Genomic DNA, 24776 nt, shown 5'->3' with positions numbered 1-24776 from the left:
ACAGAATTTTCAGTATTTCTTCTTTTATAGCACAAAAAATAATAAACCGAGCGGTGATTAAATACCACCAAAAGAAAGCTCTATTTGTGTGAAAAAAGGGACAAAAATTTCATATAGGTCCAGTGTTGCATGACTGAGTAATTGTCATTCAAAATGTGAGAGCACCGAAAGCTGAAAATTGGTCTGGTTATTAAGGGTGTTTAACCCCTTCCCGACCAGCGCACGACGATGTACGTCGACAGAATGGCACGGGCAGGCATATTGGCGTACAGGTACGTCCAATATTCGATGCCGCCCTGCCATCGGGAGCACGCCGCCGGCGGCGCGCTCCCGCGCTGTTCGGAACCCCCGTGAGTCCGGTCGCGGGACCCGCAGACTCGATCGCCGCGGGCATCCCCGCGATCGTCTCACGGAGCGGCCGAATGGAGGAAATGCTGTGTAAACAACATTTTTCCATTCTGCCTAGCAACTAGTGACTAAATGAAAGCCCAACCCCCCCACAGTTAGTAACACACCCCTAGGAACACTTAACCCCTACACTGCCACCCACTGGTTAACCCTTTCACTGCCAGTGTCATTTACACAGGAATCACTGCATTTATATAGCAGTGATTACTGTAAAAAATGACAATGGTCCCAAAAATGTGTCAAATGTCCGATGGGTCCCCGACAATGTCGCAGTCACAATAAAAATCGCAGATCGCCACCATTACTAGTAAAAAAAAAAATTATAAAAAATTATTAATAAAAATGCTATAAAACTATCCCTATTTTGTAAACGCTATAACTTTTGCGCAAACCAATCAATAATCGCTTATTGCGATTTTTTTTACCAAAAATATGTAGAAGAATACGTATCGGCCTAAATTGAGGGAAAAAAATGTTTTTTTATATATTTTTGGGGATATTTATTATAACAAAAAGTAAAAAATAATGCGTTTTTTTTCAAAATTGTCGCTCTATTTTTGTTTATAGCGCAAAAAATAAAAACCGCAGGGGTGATCAAATACCACCAAAAGAAAGCTCTATTTGTGGGAAAAAAAGGACGTCAATTTTGTTCGGGAGCCACGTCGCACGACCGCGCAATTGTCAGTTAAAGCGACGCAGTGCCGAATCGCAAAAAGTGGTCTGGTCTTTGACCAGCAAATTGGTCCGGTCTGAAAGTGGTTAAGTGCCCAGTGGTCAAGTGGTTAAAGAAGAACTGCAATTGCACTGCATAGTCAGAAGGCAGAGTCTATTAGCGCTCCTAGTGAGCTTGTAAGAAGAGCACACAGGGGTGACTGGTGCTGATACTGGATGTGGCCAGTGCAGTCAATCAATAATAGCGTGGAGCTGAATCAAGGGAAGAAGCATAGCCATATAGGAAATAAAGCTCAGGCACTATTATGTGCTTCCCAATTCACCTGCCAGCTACCTACCACTTGTGTTTCCTCACATATTCACTTTAATTAGATTTAAATGGTTGACTCCAATACTAGTTTTGACCTGCAGCAACATTTAGGGGAAATACAGGTAACATATCAGGTATGTACCCAACCCCAATAGTAAGTAAAAGTGTGATTCTCCAGATTTTAGAATCTTCCTCTACTTTACCTTGCATGAATGTAACACTAAAATAAAGAGGTGGATCTGAAAACATGAATGAGGTAACATGAGTAAGTCATATGTATTTTTGCAGCAAAATATTTGAAGATACAATTTACAGTGCAATCTATGTTCTTAGCTCCCTAAAAAATTAGAACAACAATTAAAATAAAATGTCTGAAAATAAATAAATTACCGTAAGTACTTTTTGGGCAACAGTCTGCTCTTTGTCCTATTTTCCTATATACTCTGGGATTGATTATTAAAGGAAAACAGAATGTTCATATTGTAAAGTCAATGTTCCCTTAGCTGAATGGATAAGGGGAAGCTACAGTCTTGCTATATAAACTATCATTTGCAAAAAAGAGAATTTCTATTTGTTGCGCATGATTAGATACTAAGTCAACACAATTTCACTTGCAAAATTGCATTCATTTCCCAATGTAAAAAAACTGTATTTGTTTAGTAAATTAATTTGTTGAGAAAAAAAAAACATTCCCCTCTGGGTGATCTATGTACATTGCAAGGATTTTAACAATCTTTGTTGAAGATTCCTACCTTTTGTTATTCTAAAGAAATCACTGCTTGCTCCTCTGTGCCTCTGTGCTGAGAGCGTCTAATGGGAGTGGTTTCATAATTATCAACCAGCTGCTGCAGCTGTAGGCCTCTAATGAGGAAAACTGTAGGGTCTGCATCCCTTTTAGACGTGATTTCCTATTGGGAGTATCTTACCAAAAATCTGATTTGTGTCTTAGTGTAGAATTCTGGGAAAATAAGCAAGCCAATCACACAATAACATTTCTAGGGGGCGTTCTGTACACATCTGTGTACAGAACGCTTCCTGGTATCCATATTGCATTGCATTTTACAGAAAATTACAACGGTTGCAGATTGAAAAGGAGACCCAGATAACAAGCAATTGTGCTGCAAGTTTAAAAATAACTTGCTCACCTCTTGCTAGACTTTTCAGGCTTCCCAAATTTTTTGCACAACTGCAGCAAGTCTGCATTGCATGAATCAGGGGCGTAACTAGAACCTTCAGGGAACCGGCGCAAGAAACCATGATGGCCCCCCTTGACCCCCCCCCCCTTCCATCCGACCCCCAGGCTTTCAATTTTGGGAGTTTCTCCATGTATATCCTGCCAGAAGTCTGCCTTCCATATGCCCCCTGGGACATGCATCCAGCGCAATCACGGCGGCCCTTTACCATGTGATTAGCTGATCACATGTAAACGGATTTGCTGGGTATCGGCAGCCCTTTTCTCCCACACTGTGTCTGTGTAAGGAAAGGAGAGACGTTAACGGCCAAAAATCTAAGTCAATTATTTACACTGATAATCAGTGCTACCTATCAGTGCCACCTATCAGTGCTCATCAATGTCACCTATTAGTGCCCATCAATTCTGCCTATTGGTACCCACCATTGCTGCCTATCAGTGCTCATCAATGCCGCCTATCAGTGCTCATCAAAGCCCATCAGTGCCGCATCGCCTATCCGTCCCACAGACCATTGCTCATCAATGCCACCTATCAGTGCTGCGTATCAATAATGCCTATCGGTGCCACCTACCACAGCTTATCAACGCTGCCCATCAGTGCTCATCAAAGCCCATCAGTACTGCACCGCCTATCCATCCCACAGACCATTGTTCATCAATGCCACCTATCAGTGCTGCCTTTCAGTGTCACCTACCAGTGCCACCTACAAGTATCACCTATCAGTGTCACCTATCAGAGCTCATCAATGCCCATCAATGCCACACTGCCTATCCATGCCACAGATCATTGCTCATGAATACAACCTATCAGTGCTCATCAATGCCTCCAATCAGCACTACCCATCAATGCCTCCTATCAGAACTGCCTATCAGTGATCATGAATGCTGGATGCATCTGCAGCATGGCACTGAGAGGAGAGTGTATCTCTCATAGAGCCAGCCGATAGTTCTCCCTGCTCCCCCCTCCATCCTCCCTCCATCCTCTCTCACATGGGATGACACAGCTGATCTGCTCCTTCTCCCCCCTCCCCTCTCCTGTGTGTGTACCGCAGGAGGTGTGAGCTCATTGGCTTCACACTTGACTTCCCGCAGAGAACACACTGGAAAGCGGTGGAGGGAGAAGGAGCAGATCGGCTGTGTCATCCCGTGCAAAAGAGGAAGGAGGGAGAGAGGATGGAGGGGGAGTGGGGAGAACTATCGTCTGGCTGTATGAGAGATACGCTCTGCTCTCAGTGCTGCGGGACTAGAAACCACGCTGGGGTCCCTGGCAGTGGCGGAATGCCAGGGCCCAGTCGTAAGTGTGACTGCTGCGATCCTGGTAGTTCCACCACTGGCATGACTCCAGATCAACTTTCTTTGCAAACCTTCTGCAAGTCTGCTGCAAGTTTTGGTTCAGTTATGTTGTACAACAGTCGTCCCACCACAGGGGTCACTGTGGCTGAATTTTTATGTTGTAGACTTGCAGAGCTCTTGCTATAGATTCACAACTGCAACTTTGCTCTTGCTAAGGACTTACTGAGCACATTTGCTACAAATTGGAAAAGTATCAACTAGGAATTGTGCTTCATGTGCTCTGCAAGTATACAACTTGCCAATAAAAATGTGCAGCAAGTTAACAGACCTACAATTCAACACTGCCACAAATTTGTGGCAAATTATCCTTGCTACACTGTATCTGGGAAGTTAATTTTTTATAACATTCAATTACAATATGACTTGTGTGGCAGTTGTATATGCTGTATTGTTATTTTTTTATTTGCAATTTTTTTCCCCCATGAAAGTGGAGTTAACCTTCAACCATTTAAGCCCCGGAAGGATTTACCCCCCTTAATGACCAAACCTTTTTTGCGATACGGCACTGCGTTGCTTTAACTAACAATTGTGTGGCCATGTGACGATGTACCCAAACAAAATTTTATTTTTTACTAGTAATGGCGGTGATGAGTGATTTTAAGTTACATCATATCATCGTATCATGACAGTGATCAGAGCTAAAAATAGCCACTGATTACTATATAAATGTCACTGGCAGGGTAGAGGTTAACACTAGGGGGCGATCAAGGGGTTAAGTGTTCCCTAAGGAGGTGTTTCTAACTTTTGAGAGGAGTATACTGACTAGGAGTAGAGAGAGCACTGTTCCTGATCACTAGGAACAGACGATCACTCTCTACTCCCCTGTCAGTACGGGGATCTGTTTGTTTACTATGACAGATCCTTGTTCTGGCTCTCTGTGTAGCGATCATGGGTAACCAGCTGACATCGCAGCCACCAGCCACAAGCATCGGTTCTGGCAACACACCACGGGCGCGCGCCACCGGAGGCCATTAAAGAGACCGCTGTACCGGTACGGTGATTCGTGCAGCCGAGCCAACCTGCCACAGTCAAACTGCAGTGGCTGGTCAGCAGGCCGTTAAGTAATCTGTATTTGCATCCTAACTGACCACATACTTTAATTCCATGCAACGTCAGAAAACTAACACTTTCTGTAAAAAAATATTCCATTATTAATGGAGCTGTCAAATTTGTTTTAAAACTTCTCCATCTCAGCATGTGATAGCTGTAAGTGGAAAGAACAGGCATATCTCCCGCTGACTCCAAGTGATCTTATAGCACAAAAGACACAGCCGACAAATTATTCCGGGTGTCTGAATTAGTAGATGAACTAATTTGCATACTGGCACTCTGGTAGTTATACCAGAAACTGGAGCAAAATTGTTAGCAGGTTATATTTAGAGATTTAAACAGCTATGCTACTATGAAAATAGGTTTTCTGTTATTTAAATGTAATTTATCTTTAGTGTTATTAGATCTAAACACATTTTTGCATCTAGTGTGTAAGCCCTAGTTTCAGGTGTGCTGCTATTTTACAGTTCAAACAGTCTCATATTTTTATAGATCAGTAATCACAGTAATCACTAATCACTAAATAATAAATAAATAAATAAAAATAATAAATAAATAAATAATAAAAGTAATCAGTAATCACTTGAATTGTTTATCTGAACACAATGGTACTTGCCAGAAAGGTTGTTGTGTCTGAGCAAATTTTCTTCAGAGCTGTACACTTTAGAAACTTAGAGCATAGGTCTTCACACTATTTATACTTTTTGTAATTAAAACACAAGTATTATTAAGGTCATTTTTTTTTTCTCCACCAAATATTAATCCATATGTATTCCAAGAATAAGTGGATTTGGACCCCTGTGGGCTATGTATATTAGAGTGCTAGTAATTAAATTAAAAGGTCCAGCAAATATTGAGCAGCAGTTATAATTTAATACATTGGAGTCTTTGATTAATATTTTAGTTGAATACATTTATGGCTTTTTTTTCCTCAAACAATAAGTTTTTATTGAGCATAGAAAGAAATTGTGCATACATGATCCAGAGCAAAACAGGTACACAAGATCTGTAAATTTCAGCATATATACAGTGCCTTGCAAAAGTATTCACCCCCTTGGCATTTTTTGTGTTTTGTTGCCTCACAACCTGGAATTACCATGGATTGTTTGAGGATTTGCATAATTTATTTACAGAACATGCCCACAACTTTGAAGATTTATATATTTTTTTTTATTGTGAAGCAAACAAACTAGGACAAAATAACAGAAAAAGTCAATGTGCATAACTATTCACACCTCTAAAGTCAATACTTTGTAGAGCCACCTTTTGGGGCTATCACAGCTCCAAGTCGCTTTGGATAAGTCTCTATGTGTTTGCCACATCTTACCACTGGGATTTTTGCCCATTCCTCCTTGCAAAACTGCTCCAGCTCAATCAAGTTGGATGGTTTTCACTTGTGAACAGCAATCTTTAAGTCTGACCACAGATTTTCTATTGGATTGAGCTCTGGGCTTTGACTAGGCCATTCCAACACATTTACATGTTTCCACTTAAACCACTCAAGTGTTGCTTTAGCAGTGTGTTTGGGGTCATTGTCCTGCTGGAAGGTGAACCTCCATCCTGGACTCAAATCACACACAGAGTGGTATAGGTATTGCTCAAGAATATCCCTGTATTTAGCACCATCCATCTTTCCCTCAACTCTGACCAGTTTTCCAGTCCCAACTGCTGAAAAACATCCCCACAGCATGATGCTGCCACCACCATGTTTCACTGTGGGGATTGTGTTCTTTGGGTGATGCAATGTGTTGGGTTTGCCCCAGACATAGCGCTTTCTTTGATTTCCAAAAAGTTAAATTTTAGTCTCATCAGACCAGAGCACCTTCCTCCATACATTTTGGGAGTCTCCCACAGGCCTTTTCGCAAACTCAAAACGTGCCATTTTGTTCTTTCCTGAAAGTACTCAAAAACTTGGAGGTATTCAATACATTCTTTCCTGAAAGTACTCAAAAACTTGGAGGTATTCAATACATTCCGCTGTATATAGCCAACATCCCAAAATTAGAAAATATCCAAAGTTTTCCCCTCAAAAAGGGCGGGACTTTATAAGCATAGACTGTGAAACTTACAAAAAAAATTGTAAAAAGTATAACGTATCTTTATTTAAACAAAGTATCAAAAAAGGAAAAATAAATAAAAACTAATAATAAGTATTCAAAACATAAAATATTGTTTCCTTCATACAGTCATGTTATTTGAAACAGTATGTACACATTATTTTTCTGAAGGCATAGCACTACGCCTTCATAGTCTCACAGTCTATGCTTATAAAGTCCCGCCCTTTTTGAGGGGAAAACTTTGGATATTTCCTGAAAGTAATGGCTTTCTTCTGGCCGCTCTGCCATAAAGCCCAACTCTATGGAGCGTACGGCTTGTCGTCCTATGTACCCCAGTCTCTGCTGTGGAACTCTGCAGCTCCTCCAGGGTTACCTTAGGTCTCTGTGCTGCCTCTCTGATTAATGTGTGGCCGTCTCTTGGCAGGTCTGCTATTGTGCCATGTTCTTTCCATTTGTTTATGATAGATTCGATGGTGCTCCTAGGATCATCAAAGATTTGGATTTTTTTTTATAACCTAACCCTGACTTGTACTTCTCAACAACATTGTCCCTTACTTGTTTGGAGTGTTCCTTGGTCTTCATGGCAGTGTTTGGTTAGTGGTGTCTCTTGCTTAGGTGTTGCAGCTTCTGGGGCCTTTCAAAAAAGGTGTGTGTATATATAATGACAGATCATGTGACACTTAGATTGCACACAGGTGGAAATCATTTCACAAATTATGTGACTACTGAAGGTAATTGGTTGCACCAGAGCTTCTAATGGGCTTCATAACAAAGGGGGTGAATACATACGCACATACCAATAATTAGTTTTGTATTTCTGAAAAATAATTTTATATATATATATATATATATATATATATATATATATATATATATCTTCTAATTTTACTTCACCAACTTAGACTTTTGTGTTCTGATCCATCACATATAATTCAGATTAAAAAAAAACATTCAACTAAAGGCTGTAATGTAACAAAATAGGTAAGAAGCCAAGGGCGATGAATACTTTTGCAAGGCACATTAAATTCAGTACATTATACAAAACATTCTGCAGAATGACACCCCACCCACCCATGCATTCAAATAACACCTTATCCATCAACTTGAAATACAGCCATACAAGCAATCGTTCAGGTCTTCAGAGAGACAGGGTAAAAGTGTTTACAGGCACTAGAATAGTCGGTCATACATTAGATCTACTGGTGCTAGGCACGGGACATCCAACCATGGGACCCATAACTTATTGAATTTGTTGCTTTTGCCCTTGTGTTGATAAATGAGCTTCTCCAATCGAATAGTGTCACCCATTTGGGTAATCCATTCCTGCAACGTCCAGTGTCTCAGATTAATTTTTCTGCCCCCGAAGAAAGCTTTCTACAGCCTGTTTAGGGATATCTTCAATAGGAAGTATGTCTAGAATACCCAGCAGGCAGTGCTTGGGGTCAGCTGGGATCATAATCTGGAAGACCCTATTAAGTGTGTCTAAGACCTGTTTCCAATATAAATGGAGCTTTGGGCATCTCCATAGGAGATGTATCAAATCCCCGTGATCTCTACTGCATCTGGTGCAGGTGAAGTCAGTGCCCACCCCCATGCGGGCCAATGTGGCTGGTGTATAGTGGACCCTCAAGAGGATATATAGTGGGGCCAGGCACTGAGCCACATTCAGAGAGCACTGGGGGACAGCCTGTAGGGCTTTCTCCCACTGCTCCTCTTCAAAGACCCCAACATCACGTTCCCACAGCGACACTGCCTTATGAGGTGAGTCCCCATGGAAAAGGTTGAGGAGCATGCAGGAGATAAATCCTTTATATTTGGTGACCTCAAACAAGTAATTGAATACGGAGGTAGAATCCAAGACCCATTGATCCCCCTCCTCCCTGAGCTCTGGCCGCATGCTGAAGCTGCATGTAGTAGAAGTGCATTGTGGAGGGGAGTTGAAAGGCCTCTCTAAGTTCCAGAAATGACTTCAGCTTCCCATCTCGGAAGATGTGGGTCAGGTGAGAAATGCCAAAGTGTTTCCACTTTCTGCCATAGTGCAGTTTCGCTATTTCCGGAAAGCAGTTATCCCAGATGGGGCTGTATTTGGTAAATCCCTGTACACCCTGCATCATCCTGACCTATTCCAAATTTCCTGCATAAGAACATAGGTAGGGTAAATTTTATTAGATTTCCTAAAGTGCAGGGCTTCCAGACCATCCGCCACCCCTGACCCCATTGTGAAGCTAAGTAGTTTAGCAAAAGAGTCTACTAAGTTTAATTGCAGCTCTTGTGGGGGGTGCACTACCCGCGCTATGTGCTGTAACTTGAGGCTAAGTAATAGAGCCAGGGATTAGGCAATGCCAGTCCACCAGCTTCGTTCGGACGCTGTAGCTGCTCTAATTTTAATCTAGCTGGTTTACATTGCCAGATTAGGGATCTAAAGGTTGAGTTTATAATACAGAACTTTTTCAATAGGATGACAATGGGAGTATTGTGTAATATATAGAGCAACTGTGGCATCATAATTTATATAAGATTTATCCATCCCACCTTAGATATCTTTAGGCTGCTCCAAATCGTAACCTGATTGCGACAGCGATTGAGTAAAGGGGACAGATTAAGTCTAAGGGGTCAGGTGTCACATCCAGCAACATAATGGAAGACTTAGTCCAATTTATGACCAAATCGGAGAACTCCCCAAACTCCCTTATCGCTGTCATAGCCTCTCGTAGAGAAGTAGATGTATCACTAAGGAACAGCATAGTATCATCGGCATACATCATTATATTTTCATGAAGTTCCCTGTATAATAGTATTAGCACGGATTAGGGCAGCCAGAGGCTCTATGGCCAGGGCAAACAAAAGAGGGGACAGGGGGCAGCCCTGTCTTGTACCTCTGTGTAGATTAAAGCTTGAGGATATCCTGCTACCCTCCCGGATGGTCACGAATAGGGCACTATAAATTTCCACATGACTGCCCAGAGATATTCCCATTCAATGCTATCGAAAGCCTTGTGGGCATCAAGGGACAGTAATGCTCAGTCTCTGCCATTATCCGCTGGGGTCTGGATATTGAGTAAAAGTCATCGCAAATTGATGGCCGCCAATTTTTGGGGCATAAATCCGGACTGATCAGAGTGGAAAATCGAGGAGATTACCTTATTTAAGTGCAGACTTTCGCCAAAACCTTGACATCATTTTGCAGAAGGGAAATAGGCCTATAAGATCCTGGAACAAGAGGATCCTTATTTGGCTTCAATATTAATACAATATTGGCTCTGGTCATAGATTGGGGAAGAACACCCCTCTCCCTAGCATCATTAAGTACCTTCAGCTGTCTAGGAAGTATGTACTCTGCATATTTATAAACCTCTATGGGCAAGCCCTAATCTCCTGGAGCTTTGGAGTTGGGAAATGCACTAGTCGCCATCTGCAATTCCTTCAAGGTCAAGAGGGCATCTCATTTCAGCCTGGAGGAGGCAGACATGCAGGGAAGTTGCACAGTAGTAAGATACTCGGTCAAGGAATCTATCGAATAGCTTTGTTTGGATTCATACAGGGAAGAATAGTAATCCACGTGGACATAATCTGGGATGGAGAATTAGTCACTCGCCCCGGTATGTGAGCGTAGCGCCCCAATGGAAGGTTACATTTGTTGGGCATGGGCAATTTTCGCTAATAGGTGACCAGTGTGCTTACCCTCCTCATAGAAATCCAACCTGTCAAAAAATCTCTTTTTCTCCACTGCCGAAGCAGTGATGCAGCTAAGGGCCATGCCTCTCTAGTACTATCTGTTGGGTCAGCAATTAAAGCTTTCTCCGAGTTACCTACTGTCCCTTCCATGTCCTCCCTCTGAGCATTTGTGTTATGCTTGATAGCTTGAATCTCCCTAATAAAGTCTTAAAAGCCTCCCAGGTGACATTGGTATTCACCTTATCTGTATGTATACACTAGAATTTGTGCTACAATGTGCTAACGGGAGGGGAAGAGATGAATCCAGAAGGCCTTTAACTTCCACGGGGGCCCTAGCCAGGTCTGAGGGTAGGCATACCTCCAACTGCACCACCAGACGGGAGTGATCTGACACACTCCTGAGGGCATATGTAACCTCTGAAATATATATTTCTGCAACAAATGAACATAAACACAGGTCTATACAAGACAAGGAGGAGTAGCTTTTAGAAAAACAGGAGAACTGCTTCAGCCCTGTGTTTTTAGCCCACCACGGATCCTTCTACCCCACCTCCTCTATACATTTTTTAAGAGCAGTATGTTTAGTCCCCTGTCCAGCCATGACTAGGGGATGTTCATCTAAAGCAGGGTCTGTATAGCAATTGAAATCACCTAGGACATAAAGTGGTACCTCAGGGTATTTAATTTGGTATGCTAGCAGTGCTCTAAGAGTATGGTTATTATATGGAGGTGGTATGTAAATAAAAGCAAGAATACATTTAAGGGAGTATAAACGACATGATAATAAAACGTACCTCCCCTCAGCATCTATCACCGAATCAATCTCCTCATAATCTAGAGAGCTATGCACCAGTACATTCACACCCCTAGAATATGAAGTGTGAGTGGAGTGGTGTGCCCTCCCCACCCACCGGAAACTCAAACAGGTAACAGAGTCAGCGGTGAGATGCATCTCTTGTAGGGCACAAATTGCAGGTAAAAATGTACGTAGCAAAGAAGACACCATGGTGTGTTTTAGAGGGTAATTTAGCCCCCTAACATTCCAGGAGAGTACTGATACTGTCTCTGTATCTTAAAGGAGCATAATGATTAACTCTTTGAGGTTATAGCAAGACTATTCTAATGCTCTGGAAAAATAAATCCATGAAAACCAGCTCAACGAGCACAACAGTTCTAGAAACTGCTGCAGTGTGGCATAACAGGGAAGTTGAATAGCCTGTAAAGGCCAGGCACTGTAAGGATCCCGAGTAACTGGTATGTCCAGGCACTGAGTTGGCAAAAATAACTTTTATAAGTGGGGGACAACAGGTCCCAGTCACTGTCCACGTGACCGCCAACTGTGGTATTAAGAACTTGAGTGAGGAACAATAGGAATAATTCCATGAACAAACACATTTCTGAACTTGCTTTTTGAAAATTAAATCATTATACGTTTCCAGCAGTATCCTTAGCCAAGGAGAATAAAGGGGCGAACCTTTTTTTTGTATACCTTAGGTTCTGGCGGCAGGGCATTCAATCTTCCTCAGCCATTGGTCTCTAAGCTTGTCTGAGAGCGTTCTCATTGGGATCCAGCCACACTGATGCTTCGACAGCTTTCTCAAAGAAGTGAGCTTGCCCCCCCGCAGGTGATTCAGAGTTTTGCAGGATACAGCATTGCATATGAGGCCTGCAGTTTCTGCAGGTGTTTTTTAACATCAGAAAAACATGATCTGTACCTTGGCCGAAAAATCAGGATGGAAGGAAACTCTTGTTCCATTAAACTGTATGTTTATTAGTTCTCTGGCCAGCCTTAGGATAAATTCTCTGTCCCTGCAATTCAGCAATCTTGCTAAAAGCGGTCTCGGGGCATCTCCTGGTGGTAATGGCCTAGTAGGGACTGTGAGCCCTTTCCAATGCATATAGATGTGTAAAGGCCTCCTTACCACAGATATCAGTGAGCCACAGCTCCACGAATTGAGTGGGGTCTCAGCCTTCCGCCTTCTCAGGTAGCCCCACTATACATATGTTATTGCACCTCAGGCGTTTCTCAAAGTCCTCAGCACTCATTTTTGTGGCTTTAGCTAGACGGGTAGTGGCTTGGGTGTTTCTGAGCATAGCAGGAAGTTTGCTGCGTTTACTAAGTTTCACTGATTCTACTCTCAGTAGCTGTCATTAGCTCTCTTATTTTTTGAAGATCTTGTCTGATCAGGCTGACCTCCTCTTTTAAACCTCCAAAGCAGTCTTATAAGTTGTTAACAGAGTCTGTGCATTTGTTAACAGCCCTCAGGATAGCTGTAAGGTTTGGCTGTTCACTCTTCTCTTCCCCGGAGTCCTCTGTCTCTTCCAGCTCAGCAGTGTAACTGTCTGTCTGAGGCAAGATGGCTGCCATTCCCTGCTCTCACTATCCTCCATGTTCTCATTACAGTGCCTAGCATCAGCGTCCACGTGAGGCCGGCTCATCCAGTCAGATTTTTCCATAATTTTCAGCACATAGTAGCGTATGTCTTTGGGGCGATCTCCGGTCCAGTCTTTGGGGTACTTGAGTTGTTTACTCACCCTGTCCTTAGAGTTGTCTCCCCCACAAGCCTTTTGTGCAGAGGCCGGAGCCATCTTCTTTGTTTCCCCGGGTCAGCAGTGCTGTTTTGCGACCGTATAGACGTGCAGAAGGTACATCGGTTGTTCCCTGTAAGTAATGGGGCAAATCCAGGCATCTCACTGTGCTGGAAACCGGATTAAATCAGGGTGATGTGCGGGAGCTCTGTGTAGAAGCCTCTGCTCACATGCCGCGCTGGCCACACCCCCCCCCCCCCCCCAAATATATTTATGTTTAGATGTGACTTTGCATTATAAAAACAAATATATTTTAATGACCAAATAAAACCAATGCTAAGCATTTTGTATGTTGCTTATTCATTGCTAAAAACATTGCTGGATGGGATATGGCCCACCAAGCCAACAGTTAAGCAATACATTTCCACTCTAATAAATACAAAAAAATGCAAAAAGTTTGAAACTAGATTTAAATAAATAGGTATAACCCTTGCATTATTCATTTAGCTCAAGGTGCCCTGGATAATTTTGCTTTGTGCATTTTCATCACGTTAAAGCAGATATATAAATACAAGGAATTTAATTATGTGCATTTTAGGTTTCAGAGCCAATTAGCGCATCGATCTGTCACTTTTGAGCAAAAGCGTGGGCTCATTTAACATAAACTCCAAACAGCTTCATTACCAAACCAGTCTTTATCCTAAAACACATGTTATATGGAAATAGAAGAAGTAAAACAACTAACATAATCTATTGTTATGACATTATTAGATTTTTTTTTATTGAAAGGTTGTGGAGCTTTATCTTTAGAATTGTGAGACTGTAGGTTTGTATAGTGAGTATTCAATGTCTTGACGTATTCAGTTTTATCAGCTAACTATAAATATACCAATCCTTGATCCCAAATGAGTGGTCAGAGGAGACGGGAGCTGATGAAAGCAGTGACAACCTTTCCTATGAGATTTAGCTGTCATAACTTGCATACAAAGTGAAAAGCCTTAGAGAAAAGAGCTTTAAGGAAAACCTTGATACTAAGAGCTTGGAGTCTGGAGGAGGCCAGACCTGACCCAACCATTTTATCCTCATCAGCATGCAATAAATTGTTAAACCACAAGCTTTGTCCTCTATAGTACTGTTATATTAAAGGGGATATATAGTGTTTTCAATTGTTTAAGATACACATAAGAAATAGGTCAGCTTGAAGGAAATAATTTTATCAATATATTCTGTTTTAAAAATTTGATTCCTCTGTATAATTTAGAAATCTATATGCACATGGGGGCAACCATATTTACTCATTACATTCAGTATGTAAGTTCTGTTTTGTGGTGCTACACAGTAGTTGTGCTTTACTGCTTTTTCTTATATTTGATCTATAAATTGGTCAACACATTAAGGACATGCACTCTTTGAGTATCGGATGGCTAAATCTAGCCATACTCTGTACAATTTTTTATCAATTCCTTATGAACCAGATGAAAATCACCTAGTGAGTGGTCCTGTTAGCCCATTCCTGCCTGACATCCTTAAACTGAAATATCAAAGATGTTGGATGAAAAATTGTCATCCAATCAGATGCAGCTGGTGTTCAGATTTTTGAAATGCAATAGCCACAGCAGGAGATTTATCTAATTGTGTTGTAAACCCAAACAATGGAGGAATCTGTTAGATTTTCATTGTTCAGCCCTCAGGCTGAATGAATAGTTATCTTTACTTTAACATTTGTAACAACAGTAACTGCCAGAGAGAGCCCCTACTAGTTGTTAATCTTCAAATATCTATGCACATTAAAATAATGAAAGAAAAAATAATGGGCCTAAATTAAAAAAACGATTTTATCGCAAACACTGCAATAATAACATAAATATCTACTTACTGAAAATACACAATACTTACCCTTTTAAACAACCAAATACACAGTGCAGGGCCTGTTTTACGCTAGATGTGATAACTATGTATTAGTTTAAATCTTGTTTCTTATGCCGCATACACACGATCGGATTATGCAGCGGAGAATTCGATCGTGTGTGGGCTCCAGCAGACTTTGAAAGAAGTCTTGACTCAAAATTGTCCGCTCAGATTTACAGCGACTACACTTCCAACTGCACTTGCAGTGCAATTTCAAGTGCACTTTGCACTTGTAGTTAGCACTTGTATTGCAAAATGAATGTGCCTTTTGTAAATAACCACCATAGTCCTTTGACATGTACCTGCCTACTCACAAACAAACTATGGTTTTGGAATAAAAACACATATTACGTTATTTGGGGAAAATTAAATGTACATTTATTCTGATTAAAACAAAATAAAGAGGAAGGCAACACTGGAGACACTTTTGGAGTTTGTGAAGCCTTTTGTCTCCCAGGGCACACATCAAGCCAGTGGCCAACAAAATTGGGATTGTGCGTAGTCAATAAAATAGGGAGCACAACATAGTCCAGGAATCCCACAGACCAGGAACAGCAGCAGATGACATCTATGTCCCCCAGGCTGTGGTACTGCAACAGCCTGCATCTTCTGTCAGACCAGACTGAAGCCAGGCAATCACTTCTGACTCTTCCGGGCAGCCTTTCAGTCATGCTGTCCTGCAGTCTTCCCTCCACGCTTCCTTGGAGGCTGTGCCTATGGTGGTGGACTTGTGGTAGGAGGAGGAGTTGGAGTAGAAGTAGGGTCTGCATCATATAGATGGGTGTTTGGTGTAAGTTCACCCCTCAAACCCCTCTGAATGGCGTAAAAAAAAATAGCCTCGCACAATTGGCATTGGCCCTTCTCCATCTCCAGCAACCTGCTGGCCAAGTATGTTCCATAGGCCTCTTCAGCATTAGGGGTTTGGATCAGGAATTGACTAGCCTCACGAATTAGTGCCAGTGATTCCTCCTCAGTTTGTGTCATCCTCCTGGGCCCTTCTGATGGTTATGCGGAGGGGAGGGACTTGGCTTTCAGTCAGGCTTCTGCTGGGCCCAGCCATCTCCTGCCTGCGTCTTGTCCTGGCCTCCTCCTCCATACCTCTGGTCCCGGCCTCCTCCTGGGTGAGCTCATCCTGTGTATAAAAAAAAAAAAAAAATGGACATAGTTTTTTTTTTTTTTGCTTCATCAATCACAGACAATTTTCCGTTTCTCACTTGCAAATAGATTTTTCCAGAAATCAAAAAGGCTATCATTTTGACCCCAGCAGTTTTTCAAGCTGTTCACCAATATTTTATCCACATTTTTGGCCACTACTGTATAGTTATATGTATACATAATATAATTTGAGATTAAATCATAGATTTGGAAGCAATTCAAAGATTTAACTTTACATCATTAATATTAGGACAATCAATATTTGCTAAAATAAAATATACCTGGCTCCAGCTGGGCGCATCAACTTCTTCCAGGATGGAAGGGCCTGGTTCTTCCTGGGACGATTCAGGTGGGGTGGAGGGAAGGGTGGAGGGAAGGATTGAAAGTGATTGCTTGGCTTCTGTCTGGTTATCCAGAAAATGGAGTTTGTTGTAGTACCACAGCTTGGGTACATAAATCTGATCTGCTGCGGCTCCTGATGTGCGTGACTTCATGATCTTGTTGTGCTCCTGCCTATACATATTACGCACGATCCCACTTTTAGAGTCCACAAACTTAATGTCTGCCTCGGGGAGTCGAGTCTTCACAAACTCCAAAAGTGTCCTTCCTTGCTTCTTGGTTTGAATACAAAGGGTGCTTTACCTCCCACAGGTTTGTGTGTGTGTGATGCAGTTCAATGAATTGGCTCATAAAAGCCTCCTCCTTAAAGGGGTTCGGGTTAAATGTTGACATCTTTGTATTCTGAAAGACAATACACAAGACAAAAACACTAATGTCAGTCCGAACTCACAGTATTATTTTTCTCACAATATAGGCAAGACACACACACACACACACCACACACAGCACCCACTATACACCACACACACACCATACAAGAATCTAAAACATCTATGGTCAATGCAAAGTCTCATCATTTTGTCTCAGGCCTAAAATTTAAAACAGTATAAACCATTGTGATGTGCCATGTTAGAATCTTACCTACGTTCAGACCGCTCGCTACTTCCATTCGGACACACGTACGGCAGCGTATTAGCTTTATATACACTGTGCATGTGTCAAGCTCCGCCTGCGTCGCTCGCCCCTGGGACGCAATTTCTCCAACCATAAAGATGGCGGACGCATTTTCAGCAAGTAACGCAGGGGAAATCCAGGAACCCCATACATCCGGATCCAGGAGGAGATTTAAGGCCACCAACATGGCATTTGAAGAAATGGTGGAGATGGTGGACATCTTGAGAAGGGAGGACTATGATGTCAAAAATGGTCCCTACCCCCGACCCAATTTGCAGAAGGACCAAATAATGTCTTCAGTTGTGAGCACTCTGGAGCAGAAATTTGGTGTACAAAGGGCTAAAGACCAATTGAGGAAGCGCTGGTCCAATATAAAAATGAGGGAGCCGGATCAGTATAGAAGAATTAAAAAGGCGCTTAAAAAAAGTAAGTACTTGTCGAGCGCTCTTATGCTAATACTTAACTCGCATGCTGATCCATTGACTTTTTTGTTTATAGCGTCCGTGATCGTTCGTAAATATTGTTCGTATAGCAAATGTATGTAAATAGCATGGATTTGCAGATAATACATACAGTGTTTGATAACTATCGTTCGTTTGTCATAAAGAAAATTTGCTGTATTTAGCTGGTACAGGGTTATATTTTCATTATTGTCATGATAAATTGCATTATTACACTCAGTTTATGATATTGTTGTGTAGATGTCTTTAGAGCTAGAATGTTGTAGAACTTTATTCAGTGTAATGTAAGGAGAGGACACAGCAGCTGTTTCAACATCTGGACTCAGGAGCACTAGTGTAGTGTGGGACATCATAGAACATTTTTTAGGGTAACCCACACAGGGACTCCAGGGGATGATTCGGGTGTCTCCATCTGTGAAACTTGGCCAAAAGATGTAAAGTATTGCAGTTTGGTTAAAAGGGAATTTTAATTATATCTTCAACTAGGATCTTGTAACAAAGAGCTAATAATTGGACACCACTTTGATCCAATGTTTCATATTCCTATTTTTGGACTCAAATATCACTGTGCTTAAAAGTATACCTTTTGTTTCATTCTCATAGGGGAACAAAGACTCATGACATCATGAGTCAGAGCATCCCAGGACCCCCCAACCTCACCAGCCTGATTGGGCAGTTGGCCCAAGCCCACGTGAGGATGTGGAGGAAGAAGAGGTGGTGGAAGTGGCAGAGATAAACCCTACCAAGTGAGTGTCTGACAACCCAGCTTAAGGTAATCAATTAATGACTGCATATTTTTTCACAATTTTTCTCTACACAATTTTTCTCTACACAATTTTTAGGTGATGATCTGGTTGTGGAAGGGCAAGCCGTGGAGCCATTTTTTCGACTGACAGCGCCCAGAGACTTATTGGGCAGATCATGGCCTGGAATGGCCATATTGATAGTATGCGTAACCAGATCCAAACCATGCGCAACCAAATGGACACTATGCAGAGTCAGTTGGACACCATGCAGCAGGAAATTAAGAACATGATTAATGTTTTGGGGAGAATCTAATCCCCTTTTCCGTAAAACTCAATTGATCATGTTCTTTATTTCCTTGCGAAATATGAACAATATTTGTTTCAAAAATTGTTGACTGATTTTAGAGGCCAAATTTTGAAGATGCATACGGTGTGTCAACATGTGCTATGTGCCATCAGGGGATCTCAATGTACGTATTTTGTGTTTGCAACCCCTTCCTCATGCTAGTAGGTGAGAGGATGGGATTGCACCCACAAAACACGTCCATTGATCCCCCATGATGGGAGATAGCACATGTTGACATTACCCATTTGGACTTCCAATTTATGTGCATCTTCAAAATTTGGCTTTTACATGGGTGACATCAACCTTGTTTTTTACATGTTGAACTTTGTAAGTTCCAGAGTTGTGCATTTTAGTTTTCTTATAACAAAAACCCTGTTTTAAATGTTTTAAACCCTGTTTTAAATTTTACCAATAAATAAATAAATGTATATTGTTTACCCAAAAAAATGTATATTTTTGATTGATTAAACAAAAAAATATATATAAACAACAACAATGTTAAACAACAACAATGTGTGTGGCTTCTTCTTTCAATACTCAATACCAGTTTGGGAAGTAATTTTGTGTTTTCAGTGAAAAAGGGGCTTATTTACTAAAGGGAAAACCACTTTCCACTACAAGTGCACTAGGAGAACCTAGGAGACAGCCAAAAAGAAAAGCAAAGAAGAAGAAAACTCAAGATTTTATCAGACAAAAATTTATTTTTTAAGAAATGTAAAGTTTTAAAGGTCAGCTAGCATTGCAATGGCCCCCCTACCATTAAAATAGTTAACATATTGGTCACGCACTTGATGTGGGGGGGCCAAGCCAGGATGGCCAGGATCCAGGCCTGTGAGTTGTGGTGATTGTGTACTAAGTCCGGTCTCAGGCCCAATTGATTGTAAGTAATAGGTGCCAGAATGTCTCCTTAAAAAGTTATGAAGAATGCAGAAGCAGAGGATTATATGGTTCAGTTTGTACTCTGCAAGGTTATGGATGTTCAAAACGGATGGAACCGGCTGGCCATAATCCTGAAGGCATTCTCAACGACCCTTCTTGCTCTGGCCAGCCGGTAATTAAAAACTCTCCTCTCCGGGGTGAGGGTCCTTTGGGAGAACAGCCTCATCAGGTGGTCACCCAGACTGAAGGCTTCATCGGCGATGAAATCAAAGGGGAGTCCCTCCCTGTTATCCGCATCTGGTGGCAATCCCAGGCCACAAGTCTGGAGATGATGGCAGAACTCCATCTACCTGAACACTCCTCCATCTGACATCCAGCCATTCTTCCCCACATCCACGTATAGGAAATCGTATTGTGCTAACACCACCGCCATCAACACTACACTATGGAACCCCTTGTAATTCCAGTAGTAAGACCACGAATGAGGTGGTGGCACAATCCGCACATGTTTCCCATCGATCGCCCATCCACACTTGGGAAAGTCCCAACGGGCAGCGAACTGGGAATCCACAGTCTGCCATTTAAAAAAAAAAATTGCTAACAAATTAAACCAAAACATTTTTGAACAACAGTAGTAAAACATTTTTTATAAGTAGTCTTTCAAAAAATCTAAGATAAGGCCCAATTCTCAGATTCCTCACCCCTCTGATGGCCCATGGAACATAATTTATGTGGGTGGGTTCTAATTAATTTGAAGACCACGCATTACACCTGAAGACATTTAAAAGAGGTGGGGGGGGTTCTAATTAATTTGAAGACCACACATTACACCTGAAGACATTTAAAAGAGGGTGGGGGGTTCTAATTAATTTGAAGACCACACATTACACCTGAAGACATTTAAATGAGGGTGGGGGGGGGTAAAACAGTACAATGGAGCTGACAATATAAATTGTTAAAAAGGGACTAGGCTATGAGTGTATATGGGCCCAGGATTGCATGCTGAGGAGGTTAGTGAAGGCAAATATGCATGTAGGCCACAAAAGGAGAAATGAAAAATAAACTAATTTGAAAAATGCATGCATGAATATAAAGGGGATATTCACAGCATATTCCTATCATGGTAATTAGGTAATGATGAAATTAATACAATACATTAGCAAACATACAATACATATAATGTAATATATAAGGAGAAAACTAACCTTAATATAGTCCTAATGCAGGACCTAAATAATGTTGTGAACTTGAGGTCCTGCAAGCTTCTCCCTGTCACCAAGTACCACAACGTGGCGACTAGCCTCTGCTCTGGAGTGATGGCTTGCCGCATGCAGGTATCCTGCCTGCTGATATAAGGGGTCAGCAAAGCCAGCAGACGGTGAAAAACGGGGTCCGTCATCCTGAGATAATTCGAGAACGAGTACGTCCACACTCCATGGCTTCAAAACGGTTGGCTGGTCAAACAAACTTAACCGAACGCACGGAAGAACAGCAAGGCCTATGAAGAATGACCTGAAGAACAGGAACGAGCGGACCAGACGTGCCTGCGAACAGGTATGAACTGATCCACACGCACTGCGGATACAAACCTCACAAGCACAGACTGAAGAGCAGAAAACGATCTAATTAAGATGAAGTCTGAAAAGCGTGAATTGTCTCTAACCAAACTTCTACTAACATGAGATAAACATGAAATTAGCAGAAGGAGCCCAAAGGGTGCCGTACTGGGTCTTAGACTTCCTTTTACTAGTCCCGCCGTACATGCTGTACGTCATTGCGTTAGAAACCTCCAGAATTTTTGAGTGATCATGTATGGCCAAGTCCGTTTGATTGAAAGTCTGATCGTATGTACGTGGCATTACAGGTAAAATGGTGTATACACATTGGCGTTTGTACTGCACTTATATGTGCTCTAGGTAAAACCTTTTTGTTTTAGCTTTGTAGCTTAATAAGTTTTTATTGAATATTTCAACAAGGAATATAAACACACAGAACTGCAAATAAAACCATATATATATATATATATATATATATATATATATATATATATATATATATATATATTAGGGCTGTGGAAATTAAAGATTAATTCCTCCATTCATTGATAAATTTTTTTGATCGATAAAAATTGTTTTGATTGGTACTCACCTCTCCGCTGGCGTCACTGGACTCCTCCCCCCTTCCACAAGTGCCTCTGTCTGCTAACAAAGAGAGGGGGGAGGAGTCCAGTGATGTCGAAGTTCTGATTGAATGTAACGTGTACGGGGGAGGAGCTACGCATGACATCACCCGCTGCTGCCCTACAGAACTAATATGATTGTCGGCTTTACATGCTGTGTTTTTATCATCTTTATGTGAGTAGTTTGTGTTTGAACACAAAAATAAAATCTTATACTTAAGCGGTGAGTACTTAGATCTTTTCTTTCTACCCATGATCTGGCATCCTTGCTGAGATCTAAGGAGACATGAGAGAAGTTTATGGTCCGTGTTAACCCTTTTGATACCCGCTTGCATGACCACATATTTGCACAGGGGTCCATGCCATAAGGTGAGAGTGATTAGTTAGACAGGAGGTGGAAGAATTGTCACGCTACTGTGGAAAAAAAATTGTTTACGTCAGTGCAACAGTTTGAATTTAAAACATATTTGTGTGAACTGTGAAGTTAAGTCATGGATTGTGGAAACTAACTAGTGTTGGGTGATTGCATATAGTGTATACCACATTTACCACTGACTATCGCAGAGTTGCAATGCAAGGAGATCAGCTAAAAGTAGTTGGATCTGTATATGCGTTATAATTAATTGAAATTTGTTGATTAATCGATTTTAAAAAACAAACGATTCATTGGACACAATAATTTTAATCAGTAGCAGTCCTAATATATATATACTGTATATATAGTTTTATAGGCATTAGGATTTGTTTTACTCTTAGGCACAAAGGGGTTAAAAAACTAAGTTTTGCTCAAAATGGAACATCTAGTTTATGAATAAAGTGTTGTTATTCTACCCAATAAGTTCAAGTCAAATGTTGACATCTCTTTATTGTTATACCTGGCATGAACCCTATTCATGGACACCACTTTATCCTATGCTGTTTCTTTTTCATTTCTTTATTTTGCAATTGAATGCCTTAATCCATGCCTAGGACCGGATTTATTAAAACTGGGGAAATGAATGGTGCTTTTCCTGTTAGTAACAACAAGATCAGATTTTACTTCTGATTTATCCAAAACAATTTAGAAATTAAAAGATTACATTGGATCATTTGCCTTATGAAACAGACTTAATAGGTTTCTGAAGAAAATAGAAGTAAACCCAAAAGAGCATTAACAGAAAATAATGGTAATGTAGAGTTTGGAGAAACATAAAACACTAACCTCTTAAGCAACTAATGCAATTCTATAGGCAGAAAAATGTAATAAAAATATGTCAGTCAAGCGCAACTACGCTAGCAGTACAGCTTGGGGAATTTCTACTGAGAACAAGAATCAATGTCCTTAGAGTCTTGTCTTCCTCTATCAGCTCTCACCCTCCATTAGGCTATGTTACATTGGAAGCTGAGAAGTTACTCATTCTTTGTTCACAAAAACATTAAAAGCATCAAAGACAGAAAAATTACTTTGATTCAAAACAACCCGCTTGTATCAGAGTGGGTGTCAGGCTATCTGGAGGGAATGATATGCTGCAACTGCTTATGTACATCTTAACGTAGAATATGTACTATAAAGTGCCTAATCTCTTTGCTAGCTGCAAACATGTAAACTAAGTATAAGTATAACTTCAGTAAAACAAAAGAGGGTTTAGTATTTATTAGGAATATACAGGCACGCTAACATGACAACGACAAAGCATCTACTTATATAGCTTATTACTACAATGTATGTAGCATTTATATAGTCTTAACAGTTTTACGGAGAAACATATAGAATAATTTTATATTTTTTGAGTCAAGTGGTTTTATTAATGTTATTTTATTAATAAAGTAACATTATCACTTGATAGTATGGACATTTATGTGAGACAGAAATGAAAGAGAACAGAAATGTAAGTAACACATGATGGGATCATAAGGAAAAGAAAGAAGAGGAAATCTATGGTTAAACAAAGTATAAGTATGACTTCAAAAAAAGGATTTAGTATTAATAAAAAATATACAGGCTCACTAACACGATAACAACAAACCATCTACTACCATAGTTTCCTATGGAGCATATAGTATAATCTATATGATCTGATGAAGAAACATACAGAATAATTTCATATTTTTTTTTGGTCAAATGGTCTTTATCAAGGTTTTTATAAGTCACTTTGTCACATCATTGTACATTTATGTGAGACAGAGGTTAAAGAGATCAGAAATTGAATAACATGATGGGATCATAGGGAAAAGAAAAAATAAATCTATGGTTAAGGTACATAACTTCCATCTGGAAGGTTAATTAAATATCTTTTGGATTGCATTTAGTCCAAGAATTGTCTAACATACCCACTCTGTTAGAGTGTGGCACATCATTATTGTGGGGAGTTACTCTAGGCCAGCATTTCTTTGGGACCATTTCCCAGAGTACAATGGCAAAAGAGGCTCTCCTCAATCCCAGAGAGAGTGGAGCAGCATAAATGTTAATACTCCATTAGGAATATTAGCATCAAATGCTGTAATCTTAGATTACTTGTTTGAATAAGTCTCTAAACATTCTCCAGCATGACCAGAACACCTAGTCTGAGATAGCCTGCTCTGGACTGATGCATAATGACTGATGCATATGACCATAATACACTACCTAGGGTGTTGCAATATCGAGTGTCACTCATGACTTTTATGTTTCACTTGATTTGATTTGCAAAAGTAACATAAATAATTTAAATTTTTGTATCTGAATACTACTATTCTTAAATAATGTATTAATAAAAATATACTTTTCAAAATGGTTTATTCAGTGTTTGGGTACAGAGATAGTCAATTTCTTCTTTTGCTCTCTGGCGACCATTGGGGTGGTCTCTGGTTTCATTTCATTGTC

The sequence above is a fragment of the Lithobates pipiens genome, unplaced genomic scaffold, assembly GCF_037356315.1.
Source record: "Lithobates pipiens isolate NorthernLeopardFrog02 unplaced genomic scaffold, aLitPip1_a1.2 Scaffold_8, whole genome shotgun sequence".
Taxonomy (NCBI): Eukaryota; Metazoa; Chordata; class Amphibia; order Anura; family Ranidae; genus Lithobates; species Lithobates pipiens.
The sequence above is the reverse complement of the archived record's forward strand: the minus strand, read 5'-3'. Positions refer to the sequence as shown.